Raw genomic sequence first — 14,089 nt, forward strand, 5'->3', positions numbered from 1 at the left:
ACCCACTGCATATATCGTAGGAGGCGACTAATGTGGGAACCCCCTGCATAATTGGGGATTTGTTTTGGTGTCCTAGGGACTATTTGGGGACACAAAAGCGACCAAAGTAAATCTTCTGCGCCCATCGCAATATTTGGGATCTTTATCTTACTCTTTGTCAGTATAATGTGACCAGGCGGAATGCTGTGCTGGGTGCCTTCGGCATGGTAGTGAGATAGCACTATAAAGTCGGCATCAGATCCGCGCTATCACAAGGAGGCAACACGCCAACATACCCTGACTCCTGCATAAATACACACGCAAGCAGGCTCTTTAAATGACCTTAGCTGTTAATAGGACGTTAAACAAAATTAAACCAACCCCCCGGTCATAGTATACTGACAATGTTGCGATAGCCTGAAATGCTGAATCATAATCAGGGAGTACTAGCGGTGTCCACAGAGGATGGGACCATTCCATGGTCACTCAAAAGTGTTATCATACTGAAATATCATAATCTTGTTACGGTAGCATGGCACTCCGACGGTCTCATTATAATTTAACTCGTTCATCCCTGAATACACACTTGAACTCTTCCAATTCAAAGGTTGTATAGTTCATTATGCAATTTTAGAGTTGAATGGGTTAATGACAACAAGAAAACCAGATCCTACCGCCACCCATTCAAATTTTATAAGCGGTAAGTACTCATTTAAGAACTGTTTTTTCCGTCGGGGTACAGAACCCATAACCTCCCTGATTTTGACGAACACTCCATAAAAAAGGTCAAAAGTGGGATATTGCCAAGCAAAGCGCTAGAAAACAACAAGGAAGTACGGAATTAGAGAACACCTAAGGACAATTCCTAATTGTATAGGTGCTCCCTCATTAATGGATTTAACGAATCATAGAGCGGGTAATAGCCTAAATCACCGACATGCAGTGTTGCCATTTCAGAATAAAAACAACTTTTGACATTTATAATAATAAATAGATTACTTCTACAGCTACAACATATAACCTGGATGAAATACAAAGTGTGCATTTTACACTCCATCGTTATTGTAGTCGGATTTTAGCGTCATTGTTGCAAGTACTAATGGAAATAAAACATCATTGAACTAAAGTGGTGCCGGTGTAAACGAAATTGCTAAGTTGATGTATGGCAAGGTTGATTGAAGTGGGCTTTTATATTGGTAATCTAACTTATGTATCAATATTTCATAGAAACGCCAGCGAGAAAGTGTGAACTACAATATTCTACGACGGAGAAAACTACTTTATTATGAGAGATGATTTCAGAAACATATACCACGATCGGTTTTGACCTGACACACGGCCTGACTAGGCTCGGTGCATGTCACTATACTAAAAGGGGAATCTGTACTCCAGAAATGCATTCAGCTGAAGCCCTCATCATCACCTCTGCCAATGCTGTCGAGTTTGCAATGTTGAACAATACAATGTTAAATAGATCGACTGAATGCCCCAGCAGATTCGGGGGAAGACTAGACCTGAAGTATCCGACTGTATGATATCGTACGAGTTGACTTATGTGGGATCCATGCAGTGGCCATATGCATAGCCTTATTGTTATAAAACAGTACGTGCCAGTTACTATATTAAAATCCACATGTATTCTGCTAGCTCCTTTAAGCTATGTTCTGTTATCACAGCCTTAGACACTATTAATGATTGAATATCCGTCAGAACATGTATAGCACAGATTGCTGCAGAATTGGTTTTATTCCACTGTCTTCTTCCTAAGGAAAATCGAAGAAACTAGACCTGATCTGCCGCCCCCATTGCAACACCTGGGATTTACTGTACTAGTACATCTGTTAATTTTTACTTCTCTAACCTTTCCTTTCGGGTTGTCTCCCTTGGCACCCGTCTTCACATCATGACCTTAGCTTTTGCGAGGACGTTAAACCCAAATCAACACACAAACAGACAAAAGATAAGCTGTAAATAGCGGATTCATTTCAACGGCAATGCTTAAAATGAAAAGTCTTGAAATCGTATATGTTATCAGCTGCAATACAAACACATTTTCTAGATTCAAATGTAGACTATTTAGCCACTCGAAGATAGCACGTATAAATCTCACAAATGTTTGTAAAGGTTAGCATTTGTTAACCCTTCATGTCGACAAATCCTTGAGTTTTACGCCCCTTCATTTATTTAAACTTCGAAACATTCTTGAATGTCAATTGTCGATTTTTGGAAGCAAAATGCATTCAAGTCAGCAATTGTTACCGGCAAGGCTTTGCTCTCTGTCTTTAATTTAATAACTCTACATGTTTTAATAACTGTTCTGTTTCAAATATTAGAGAGTCGCAATTATCTTTCGCAGGAAATTGCAGCTCCTATTTCCTAAAAGTTAATTTAAAAAGTATGCATTATTTTGAAGCCATTTGTGCAAGAGACGATGCTAGAATCTTTGTTCAGCATTTGGACCTTAAGGCAATCAAGTGTCCATGTTTACATCAATTAACCTTTACTTATATTCTCTGAAATACGGCAAGAAGGCTTTAAAGAAGGTACATTTGTATCATAATTTTGTGAGAGAGAAAAAAACACAGCATTGAAGAACACATCTTCTTTTAGACACAGCATCATGGAAGGGACGGTCGTATAATTATCTAAGCAGGAACAAGCCGCACTTTCACACACATGAACAGTAATCAAGCCATCTTAATTGCATTTCCCTGACAATTACGTTGTAGCCAGAGAAAATGAGTTTATAATCTCAACGCCGCGCGGCGTCGATTGGGATGCATCACATCCTCGCCATGCTGAAATGTCAGCGCATATTTTTCGTTGCTAATCGTTTTTTCTCAGACAATAGCATTCGGCTGAACGTATACCTTATTTGTCGAACTAATAATAAGATATTGAACGCTGAGCTGATATACCATCATGCGTTTTCATTCATATACGAGGCATGTTCGTGTTGACATGGGCGACACATTATCATTTTCTACTTTAGGGAAAAGATTTCTGATTGTGTGACAATATTTTTTATAGGAATGCTCCATGGGTGTCAGCAGATATTCCCAGAACAATTCCATAACTGTCTACATGTATAAATGTATACATAGTCACAGGGACTTGAGGACTGGGATATACCGTGCATGTAGTAAGAAGAAGTTTAGTTACTAAGTCTAGGGTATTGAATAGGAATGTTCCATAGGTGTCATGAGATACTTTAAGAACGATTACATAACTGTTTACAAGTACAAATGTATATTGAGAACGATGATATACTCACGGGGACTTGAGGACTGGGATAAAGTCACATGAATTTGAGTACTGAGATTTAAGGAAACTTGGGTATTAGAATGGGAATTTCCAAAGGTGTCAATAGATGTCCCAGAACTATTATGTATATAACTGTCTGCATGTACAAATGTATATTGAGAGCAAAGATATAGTCCTATAAATTTATAGGTACAAGGATGTGAGAACTAGGATTGTATATGCAATGTCTTGAGAACTGGGATAAAGTGACAGGGAGTTGTGCACTGAGACTAATATTTCAGTGACCTGTGTACTTGGATATAGTCACATAGGTATGCAGACTAGAATTGCAGTCAGTGGTACTTGCGCATTGGAATTAGTCACAGGGACTTAAGTACTGGAGTTACGGTCACATGATCTAATACTATTGATATTGTCGCAGGGGCCTGGATACTAGGATTATTTTTACGGGAACTTGAGTTCTAAGACGTACATGTACACTAAGAGACTTCAGTGTTGAGTATTTTGCCAGAGATTTAAGTACATGTACTATGACACATGAAATTTAAGGATATAGTCACAGGAACTTAGTTATATTTATTTAGCATTGCCTTCTGCTAAAAGCATGGCTGTGTCATAATATTGCTCAGTGAGGGATGACAAGTGCATGACCTGCAGACGCGACTATAACATAACAACACCAAATTTTCCTCAGCAGAAGCCAATAACGGATTAGGTACTTCACAAAACTTTCATGTACTACACAACATACAATTCTTATACGGAGTAGATGCATGTACTGGTAACATGTTTGACAGAACAAGAGAACATATATCGGCCTTATATCGCGTCGCGCGGTGATAATTTTTTTTACATAAAGTGATACGGTCCTCTTAGGTTCCATTACCTCATTAAGTTATCCAATCAACATTCGAGACTCTATCACCGGTTCATAATCACATGGGCTTGAGCATAACGAAATAGTCACCGAAACGTTTTCCATAATTATCGTTATTGATAGAGGAATGTATAGAAAAGGAAACGACTATCTCAAAGTTCTCAAGTTCCTGTGAATATGTCCTTGTGCTCGAATCCGTGTGACTATGTCCAGGTTTTCAGGACCCTGTGACTTTATTATTGAGATCGTGCTCGTGTTACTGTTTTTTCTTAATGCATGTGTTCTGTGCCCCACCCTTTCAGAGTTTTGTTTGTCGCACATGTCGCCCCATAAGGCAATTTGAGATAAAGTGTCTGATTGGATTAGCTTCGAAGTGGAGCACCAATTAGGTGTCCCCTTACAAATACCAGTGTCTGTAGGATATTAGGTATCATAAGTGACAGGATATACTTGGCGTCTCGTGTTATCGTAATTGACTAATACACAACACGATCATACTCCTGGGCGTCGGACTCTCTCGTGAAGAGGAAGCTTAGGAGGCAATCCGTCTGAAATAAACATGCTTCATGTCAGTTTCAATGATATTTATTAGTGAACCGTAAACAATATATACACACTATTATTTTTCTACGTGTAGTTGCAAGGGGATGGGAAAAACAAGCTTAAAGTTTTTTTTATAATTGATATGAGAATAGAAAACGATGAAAGAAATTTCTAACAAGTCGGCCTGTCCCAAATTCCCAATGAATACATTTTCAAGCATATTACCTTACTTGACGAAGATACATGTATTATACATAATGAAGCTCTTTGGACATGACCGTAAAGTCTTGCTTTATCCCGACGCATATTAGCGCGTATGTGGTCTAAATGTGGGAGGAAACCGGAGTACCCGTAGTAAAACCCACTAGCTCGGTAGCCGATCGAGGAATCGAACTCCGACCGCTTTTGTGAAAGGTGAGTGCGTTATCCACTGCGCCACCAGACCGTCCTTTGTCATTTTTGCAATGAATGTGTTAAGTTGCATTGACTCAAAACATTTTTACTCGAGATATGTTTTCTCTCATTTCTCTGTGTGTAAGATACATATTATGTAGAGCAGTCCAGGGTAAGAAAGGGGTGTAAAAGATTTCAATTTTATTGTGTTAGAAAATTCACAACATATATAACCTAAAGGAAAACTTGCAGAATCTGAATTGTTAAAAGCTCTGAAAAATGAAAAATAACAAATCACCTGGGTCTGATGGCTACACAGCAGAATTTTTTCAAATTCTTTTGGCAAGACTTACAACTTTTTATACTTAATTAGATACACACTATTATAACGTACTGTAACCAGACACATTTAGTATAACGTACTGAAACCAGACACACACTATTATAACGTACTGTAACTAGATACACACTATTATAACGTATTGTAACTAGATACACACTATTATAACGTACTGTAACTAGACACACACTATTACAGTATAACGTACTGAAACCAGACACACACTATTATAACGTACTGTAATTAGATACACACTATTATAATAATGTATTTTTTTCAATGACTCAGATACAGGGACTTATCACATGTATCCCTTCCTAAAGTTGAAAAGCCCAGACAATATTTGAAGAATTGTCGACCTATAACACTATTAAATGTAATATACAAACTGACATCTGCATGTTTGGCCAACAGATTGAAAAAAGTACTTGACTTAATAATATCAGAAACTCAAACAGGTTTTCTGAGTGGTAGATATATAGGTGAAAAGACCAGACTAATATATGACTTAATGCATTTTACAGAGGAAAACAATATTCCTGGGCCCATATTCATGAAACTGTTTTCATGCTTAAGCATGGATTTTGTGCTCAACCTAGCTTTCTTGTAACTCACTTGAATCATTTCAAATGATCAAAAATTCAATTGTAAACATTGAAAACAGTATTCGGCTTTTAAGTCTCTAAATTCTTTTCAAAATAATTGACAAAATAAGATTTTTTCAATAATTTATAACCGGAACAAGAAACTAGGCTTGAGCACAAAATCCATGATTGAGCAAGAGAACGGTTTCATGAATACGGGCCCTGGACTTTTGATCCTTGTTGATTTCGAGAAAGCTTTTGGCTCTGTGTCATGGCCTTTCATATATGAAGTAGCCAGATTTTTTAAACTTTGAGAGACAGCATTATAAACTGGATCAAAACGTTTAATAATCAAACCTCATCTGCGGTAATAAAAAATGACTTTCTATCAAACTTTATCCCTATCAAAAGAGGCTGTCGTCAAGGGGACCCAATTTCATCTTATCTTTTCTTACTTGTGGCTGAAATCTTGGCTATTCTGGTGAAAAAAATATAATAAAAACATAAAAGGTAAAAATGTAAATAACAAAGAACACAAACTCTCACAGTTCCCCGATGACACAAGTTTTATTCTAGATGGTTCTGAGAAATCATTCACTGAGGCTTTGTAAACTTTAGAAAGGTATGCTTTCATATCAGGCCTGAAAGTAAACACAGACAAAACAAAAGTTATATGGATAGGCTCAAAGACATTTAGTGCAGATGTTTATCACCATCGATGGAAACTAAAATGGAATGTCACAACTTTCAATCTATTGGGAATACACTTTTCTGTTGAACTAGACAAAATTACAGACCTTAACTACAAAACCAAAACAAATGAGATAGAATTAATGTTAAAACAATGGTATAGAAGAAATATCACTCCTATAGGAAGAATAGTAGTTCTTAAATCTCTCACAATCCCCAAAATAACACATCTGTTCATTGCAACACCTAACCCCAGCAAAGAAGTAAAGATATGTACACCACACTATTGAATAAACAAAATACATGTCAAAATACAGCAGAATAAAAATGGAAATCAGATGATAGATATAGTGCAATTAATTTTAACCAAATATATCAATTACCCTTCCAAACCACAAAAGAAACAAAAATCCAATGGTTCCAATATAAAATCCTGGACCGGATTATTACCACTAATTCATACTTAAAAACAATTGATATTAAAGACTTTGATACTTGTTCACTCTGTAGAGCACACCTTGAAAAAATAGAACACTTATTGTGGAATTGCATCAACACCCAACACTTATGGGAAAATCTTAGAAGATGGATTCATAATAAACTTGTTAAAAACATTGTTTGCAAATATGTGGTATGCGTCATCTGGTTGATATATTCGGCTTCGTCAACAAAGCTCACAAGAAAAATGAATATTTTCAAAATGGTAGCCAGTCCAAACGCATTTTCATGGTTTCTAAGCTTATTCTGGTACTTGGAATGAGAGAAAAATACTCTTTCATGCCCAGGGATGTAGGGAAATTTTACCCTCGGAATTTTCAAATTTTGCAAAACCCTCGGCTTTATGGTATTTGTTTTTCACAGTTTAACTGACCCTAGACTCAATATACTGAGAAGCGAGTCTGAGGATTTTAGATTTTCCCACGAACTCTCTGGTTTGCGTATGAATTCGTCGGAAAAATAGTGCGGGACGTAGGTTGTAAGTTGTTTTAAATTGTTTTTTTCAGAGGTTTCCTGAATTAAACATGCATGTTTGTTTTAACATTGTAATCAATATCAAATCAAATATGTATCTTACCAGGACGACGTCACACAATTAATGATTAAGTGTCATGCATCATCACCGTCCAAGATTTGAGAAATTATAAAAAATGTATCGAAATTGCACTGAAGGTAGATACAAAGATTCAATCTCTAACTAGACCTGTAGACTGACAACCAGTTCCTACCCTTTTAAAATAGAATTTTCCAGCAACGTTTTTTTCTACTAGCTAATCCCACTTGAACCTAGAATAAGGGATCCCATTCTGAATAATTCAGCATATTAGAGATGGCGCCGGTCTTCTACACGTGCATCTATAATACACCAAATACGATACGATTTAAGATATTAATTAGTTATAAATTTAATACGTTAATTAATTATATAATTAGTTACTATTCAGTAACGTCAGTGATCTTCGTTTGGGGCCAGTTAACTTCTATGACAACAAAGTACTATACTTTCTTAATGAATATATCCTCTTATGCATGAAATCGAGTCTGATATTAAAGTTGAATAACGACGTTGCAAACGAACCCTTATTTTCATATCACATGTCCATGAGGAGAAGATATTTTAAAAAAGGTCGTAAACAATTTGAATAAAATCAAATAATGAAAAAAATATCTAATTGCTTTAACCGCACTTTTGTAAGAAAGGCCACTCCCTATCGCTCTTCCTTCGTATAGTTGATAGCGCTGATTCCAACAGCTGCAGATATTAGAGGCTTCCCGCCTTTGTGGATAGAGCTGCAGAAATGTCATACCATTGCTAAGATGGACTATTTGCCATGACAACGGCGACAGAATCTCTGAAACGCTTTACACAATTGAAAGTTGTTTTTTCGAAGAATCATTAATCTTTTGATAGTCTTGATTGAATTAATTTTTCGATTCTAGGAGGAAATTTAAAGACAATCGCACCATTTAAATGTATTTGATTGAGTGGGATGCCGCTGAAGTGTCATCGTATCATTGAAAGGGTTGCTTTTTATTGTTTGTTGATTAGAATTTGACATCGTCTAAAAACAGAAAGAGAAATGTAATATTCACACGCCGCTTCTGAACTAACGTCACGCTAAATATTTTAGTTTTGGCTTCACACAAATGAAACGTAGAAAATCATGTGTTTGCATGCACAAGAGAAAACTAGCTGAATCAATTCTAAAATTCTATATATGTATATGACTTATTTCAAATACAATTCATCCTTGTTTAGAAAACACGTGCAAAACTATTTCTTCGAAGATTTTGTATATCATGATTGAAAACTAATTAACCTTGTATGAAAGTTGTATTTCACGGTTAAGCTCCACTTGATTACATAAAATTATAATTTTCATTCCATGTCCTTGTAATCAATTTATTTAAATTAAATGGAAATCCCTTTACAAATAATGATAGATAAAATTGCGCTTATAGGGCTATGAATGCAACTTAGGATCAGTTTCATTTCAACGCTTCTACTCCTAACCTGGCGCTGCGCGACACTAAGGAACATCGTTTTTACTGACGATACAGATACTTCAGATCCGCAAATGATATAATTCAGTCCAGTTAACATTATACAGAATTCATAGGCCATTATTCAACGCAGTTTTACAATAAACTGGGTTCATGCGTCCTAATTCGACTCAATTGGCGTAATAATATATTCAAGTGTCACGATTCAACATAATTTAAAACTATACTGAATTCACACGTGATGATTCAACGCATTTTGCAATTTTAATGAATTCGTGAGTCATGATTCAACACAGTTTTCACTATAATGAATTCATGAATCTAGATTCAACACAATTGGACACTACAGAATTATAATGCCATGATTCAACAAAATGTATATCTTAGTTGAATCCACAATGTTATGATTCGACTTTCATTTATTCGGTTACAGAATACGCATGTTATGGTTCAACATTTGAAACTATGCAGAATTTTCAGTAGAACTGAAAGTCATTCCCACAGTGCTCTGTTAGGTGTGTACTTATTGTGATTTTGATTTGTTCATGTAACTTGCTGTAGGAAGAGCAACGAGTGAATATTACGTCCGCGCAATAAATGAGTGCTTTCTGATTCGTTTGAAAAACTCAAGTGTGTGGTCTTGCTTTTATCACATACCTTCGGTATTTGGTAGAGATCGATACAAAGAGTTTATAAACTTTGATACATTTTGCAAATACCGGGAACTTTTCAGTTCGCCATGACAAGGAGATTCCCATAAAAAGTAGTCCCGGCTAGTAGGTAAATACAACATTCCGTATTGCACATGTGCAATACAGAACGTTGTATTATGTGGTCTGAAAATTGTTTGTATTACTATAACAAGATTCAATAGGTGTGTGATAAAGAGACAGTTTTATCTTTTTTCCCTTGAAAAAACGTGAATGACGTGTTGGAAAAAGGGTCATTCAAACTCCATGTCAAAGGTTTCAAAATTTACTTCTACGACCTTATGTTTTTTTATAATGTACATGTAGCTCCAACCTAGAATGTTTCGTGTGTTTATTTTGTAATTTTTTTGTCATTTAGTCTTAAAATCTTAAAACGGCAAGAATCAGGTGCATCAATAAGTAAAGTGTGGCACGTATGAATTTGTGTAAAAATGTCATGAGACTTTACGTAGGACGAAATAGTTCCATAAACAGAACCAAATGTACGTTTGTATTGAAGTGTATTGGAGAGAGCAGAAAAATCAAAAGTACGTGTTACTCTCATTAACGAAAAAAGTAGTTCCGCGCTAACCTTTGCTTTACAGGTGCGTACACGTTGGTAGGATAGAACTTACCAGTACTTCCGTACATTTGTATCTGTGTGTATATATTGATTCACCGATGTAGTAGCTTAAATGAAAAGCTGTTTAGCTATTGTTTCTTCATGTATATGATTTGTCTGGAATTAATAAAAAAAGAAAAGAAGGAAAAGCTGTTTAGTTCGTGATGAAGCCCCTGTAGCATTTCCTAACTTCTTGTACGATATTTCCGGTTCCGGTTTGTTGAGAACTGCGGATATCTCGAGCGTTGGATTTCTCGAGTGTTGGATATATGAAGGGTCACCTATCATATCCTATATTGAGACAGTATTATTTAACATCTGAATGTGTGATTTTAATTTTATCAAATATTGTTTCTCCTTGTCTGCATGGTGTCCCTCATGCCAAATGCACGTGCAGTATAGCAATCACTAATACTCGTGGAGGGCGTCACACCATAACACATATTCCGTCTTTGCGTATTGCAGAGTTATCTTCTCTTGGGAGCAGGTATTGATTGTTACGTCATTGGTTTGTGCGAGAAAATTACGTCGTTTTCTCAAAAATTGATGACGTTACTCTCACAAAAAAAAGTGACGTAACAATACCTGCTCCCAAGAGAAGATAACTCTGCAATACGCAAAGACGGAATATATGTAGTATCTAAAACAGTCAACACTGAATTCACATGTACGGTATTGTGCTACTTAATATATATATATGCGTATGGTGTTCTAGACAACAAATACGCTCACAAAAAAACTTCCATCTTACAAAATGTACGTGCGTGGGTGTCCTAATTTCAGATGCGAGTGGATGACATCCCTCACACCAACCTATTGTCCTGACACAAGATACACGTAAATTACGTCACCCACACTAAATATACGTACCTACATTCGTTTATTACAAATACACGTATATTAAATTTAAATGTACGTAATGTCGCTCTGTTTTTACAAATGCACGTACCTGGAGCCTGCTAGGTGTAAAATAGCCGATATACCCAATGTATCAATTACCGTTCTCATGTTTCCCATTTTAATAAGAATGTAAGGAGTATAAAACCAGAGGAACATGACTTTCATTTTAAACAAAATTGATAAAAATATAAAAACTACATAGGTGATATTTTTTTTATGTCAAACTGCAAAATATACCAGTTCGGTCGTAAATGTGATACAATCTTTAAACAAATGAAATGTTCAAAACCGTTGTTTCTTTATGACTTCTGATAAAAAAAATCAATAATATTTGTATTTAGTTTCACGTTGCAATTTACGCTCCGTTGAAATATATACTCGTCGGGGGTTAAAATCCTTTTGTATACGAAAAACGTATGAAGAAGGACATTTTTGATAAAACAATGGGGCCTCGCTAATCCGGACTATAAAGTGGAACCTAGCTTATTAAGATTTAAAAGTGGAACCTTGCTTATCCGTACTATGTAATGGAACCTTGCTAATCCGGATTATATAGTGGAGCTTCGCTGATACGTACTATATAGTGAAGCCTCGCTAATCCAGACTGTATAGTGGAACCTCACTAATCCGGAATTTATAATGTATAGTGTAGCCTCGTTGAAACGTCCAATGTACTATATAGTGGAACCTCGCTAATCCAGACTTTATACAGTGGGGCAACCCTGATCCGGACAATTTAAAAATGGGTCTTGCTTACCTAGAATATAGTGGAGAGTCGCCGACTTGAATCTCCCTAATCCGAAATATATACACTTGAATCACCCTAATCCGAATAGTTTACAGTTGGGCTTCGCTTATTGGAACCGTTGTATTGAAATATCGCTAATATTGATCATATACTGTGTGTAACTCGCTGAGGTTGACTGTACCATCGGAACCTCGCTTATCATGACGACTGCATAAAATGAAACCTAGCTTATACGAAATCCGGTAATCCAGAGAACTTGCTTTTCGATGTTTTCGGAAGAATGCAAGCCAACATTTTCCAAACCAATAAGGCATTGTGTGTAACGAGATATTCAAAATGCTGTTCAAGTTGTAAATTATCACACGGTTTTTTAATTTCCGTAATTTTATCTATTGCTGCTTTACATATCCCGCAAATTGCGAAATTTGCTCTCCTTGAACGTAACAACTGATGGTCGGTTCACTGTTGCATTTCAATGAGACCTTGGTTAGCATTGAAATCTAATATTGTGATATCCAGTATAGGATGATATACATACGTAGTAAATATTTAGATAAATTATGTTCATCATCATACCTATAGTATTTATTTATATCAACTTTAGTCCATGTCGGGTCAGATGAGGTTGGGGTCAAATCAAACTCATGTCAAAGTCACGCGCGTCTGAGACCTTTCAGCTGACGTGTGAATCACACGCGCCTCTACAACTTCACAGCTGGCGTCAAAATCACACTCACCCTTGAAACCTCCATTCTGGTTAAACGGAAAAATTCCCCGGGCGTTTGTGGGGTGAGTTGGGGGAGGGTAGAAATGGAATGGGGTTGGGGGAGGTGGTGGGTGCGTGTATCTACCATATAACATGCTGACTACTTTGGATATCTGTGAAAATAGTTTTGAAAATGATACTTTTCTATAAACCGAAACTAACGCTGAAAATGACTACATTATACAGAACACTACCATATCAACAAATGTCAACCCTTGTCTCAAGGGTTAGGAAGGAAACAAAACAAATGTCAACCCTTGTCGTAGAGGGTTAGGAAGGAAACAAAACAAAACGAAAACAAAATGGAGATATGCTTTTTGCGGGTTATAGCTTGGGTAACCATTCCCAAGTTAATCCACAAATGACGTCTGTTGCCTAAGTTCGTTTACATAGTGTTAAAGTCCTTATAACACTTCAAAAAAATGTCACATGAAAACGGGTGCCAAGGGAGACACCGTACATAAAGAACAGGGAAGCGAGAAGAAATATAGATCCAAATTGTTACAATAGGGGAAAAAGCTCTTTTTTTTTGGTTTCTTCAATGTCCCCTTTTCAGAAGACAAAATATAAAAATCCCCAGTTCTACGGAGAGCCCCACATTAGTCGCCTCTTACGACACAATGCAGGATACAGCTTGCCGATTTTTGTCCCGAATTAACAAGAGATTGCTGCATAGTAAATACATGTATAGAAACCTAAATAGAAGAAGTAGAAAAAGGAGAAGGAAAAGAAGAAGAAGAAGAAGAAGAGGAATAAGAAGGAGAGGAAAAAGAAGAAAAACAAAACAACGAAACTGAAACAGAAAACTTATGTAATAAATCATATTGAAAAACCTTATATTTGATTGTTATTGGTTTTTAGATAAATCAGTGTAAAATTGATTGGAAAATGATGAATATTCTCATTTCGTTTTCGACGTTACGGTCAAAGTGGAATTCTTGTACTCCCCGATAATCCGTCAACGGGACAGCATATATTTATCAAAGTTTAAGCACAGATTTGAAGATTTTACGATAACACAACTTCACAAGACATCCTTCTTTCTCCTGCAACAAGCTCCCTATTCTGGAGATCACACATCTAAAATACTTCCGTTTCCGGACTTTTTAAATTGTAAGGACAGCACCAATTCGCGCATGTCTATTTTCGTGGTTTCAGAGTAAAAAATATAACGTGGGGCACGGAAATTGCT

The sequence above is a fragment of the Mizuhopecten yessoensis genome, unplaced genomic scaffold (assembly GCF_002113885.1).
Source record: "Mizuhopecten yessoensis strain PY_sf001 unplaced genomic scaffold, ASM211388v2 scaffold3229, whole genome shotgun sequence".
Taxonomy (NCBI): Eukaryota; Metazoa; Mollusca; class Bivalvia; order Pectinida; family Pectinidae; genus Mizuhopecten; species Mizuhopecten yessoensis.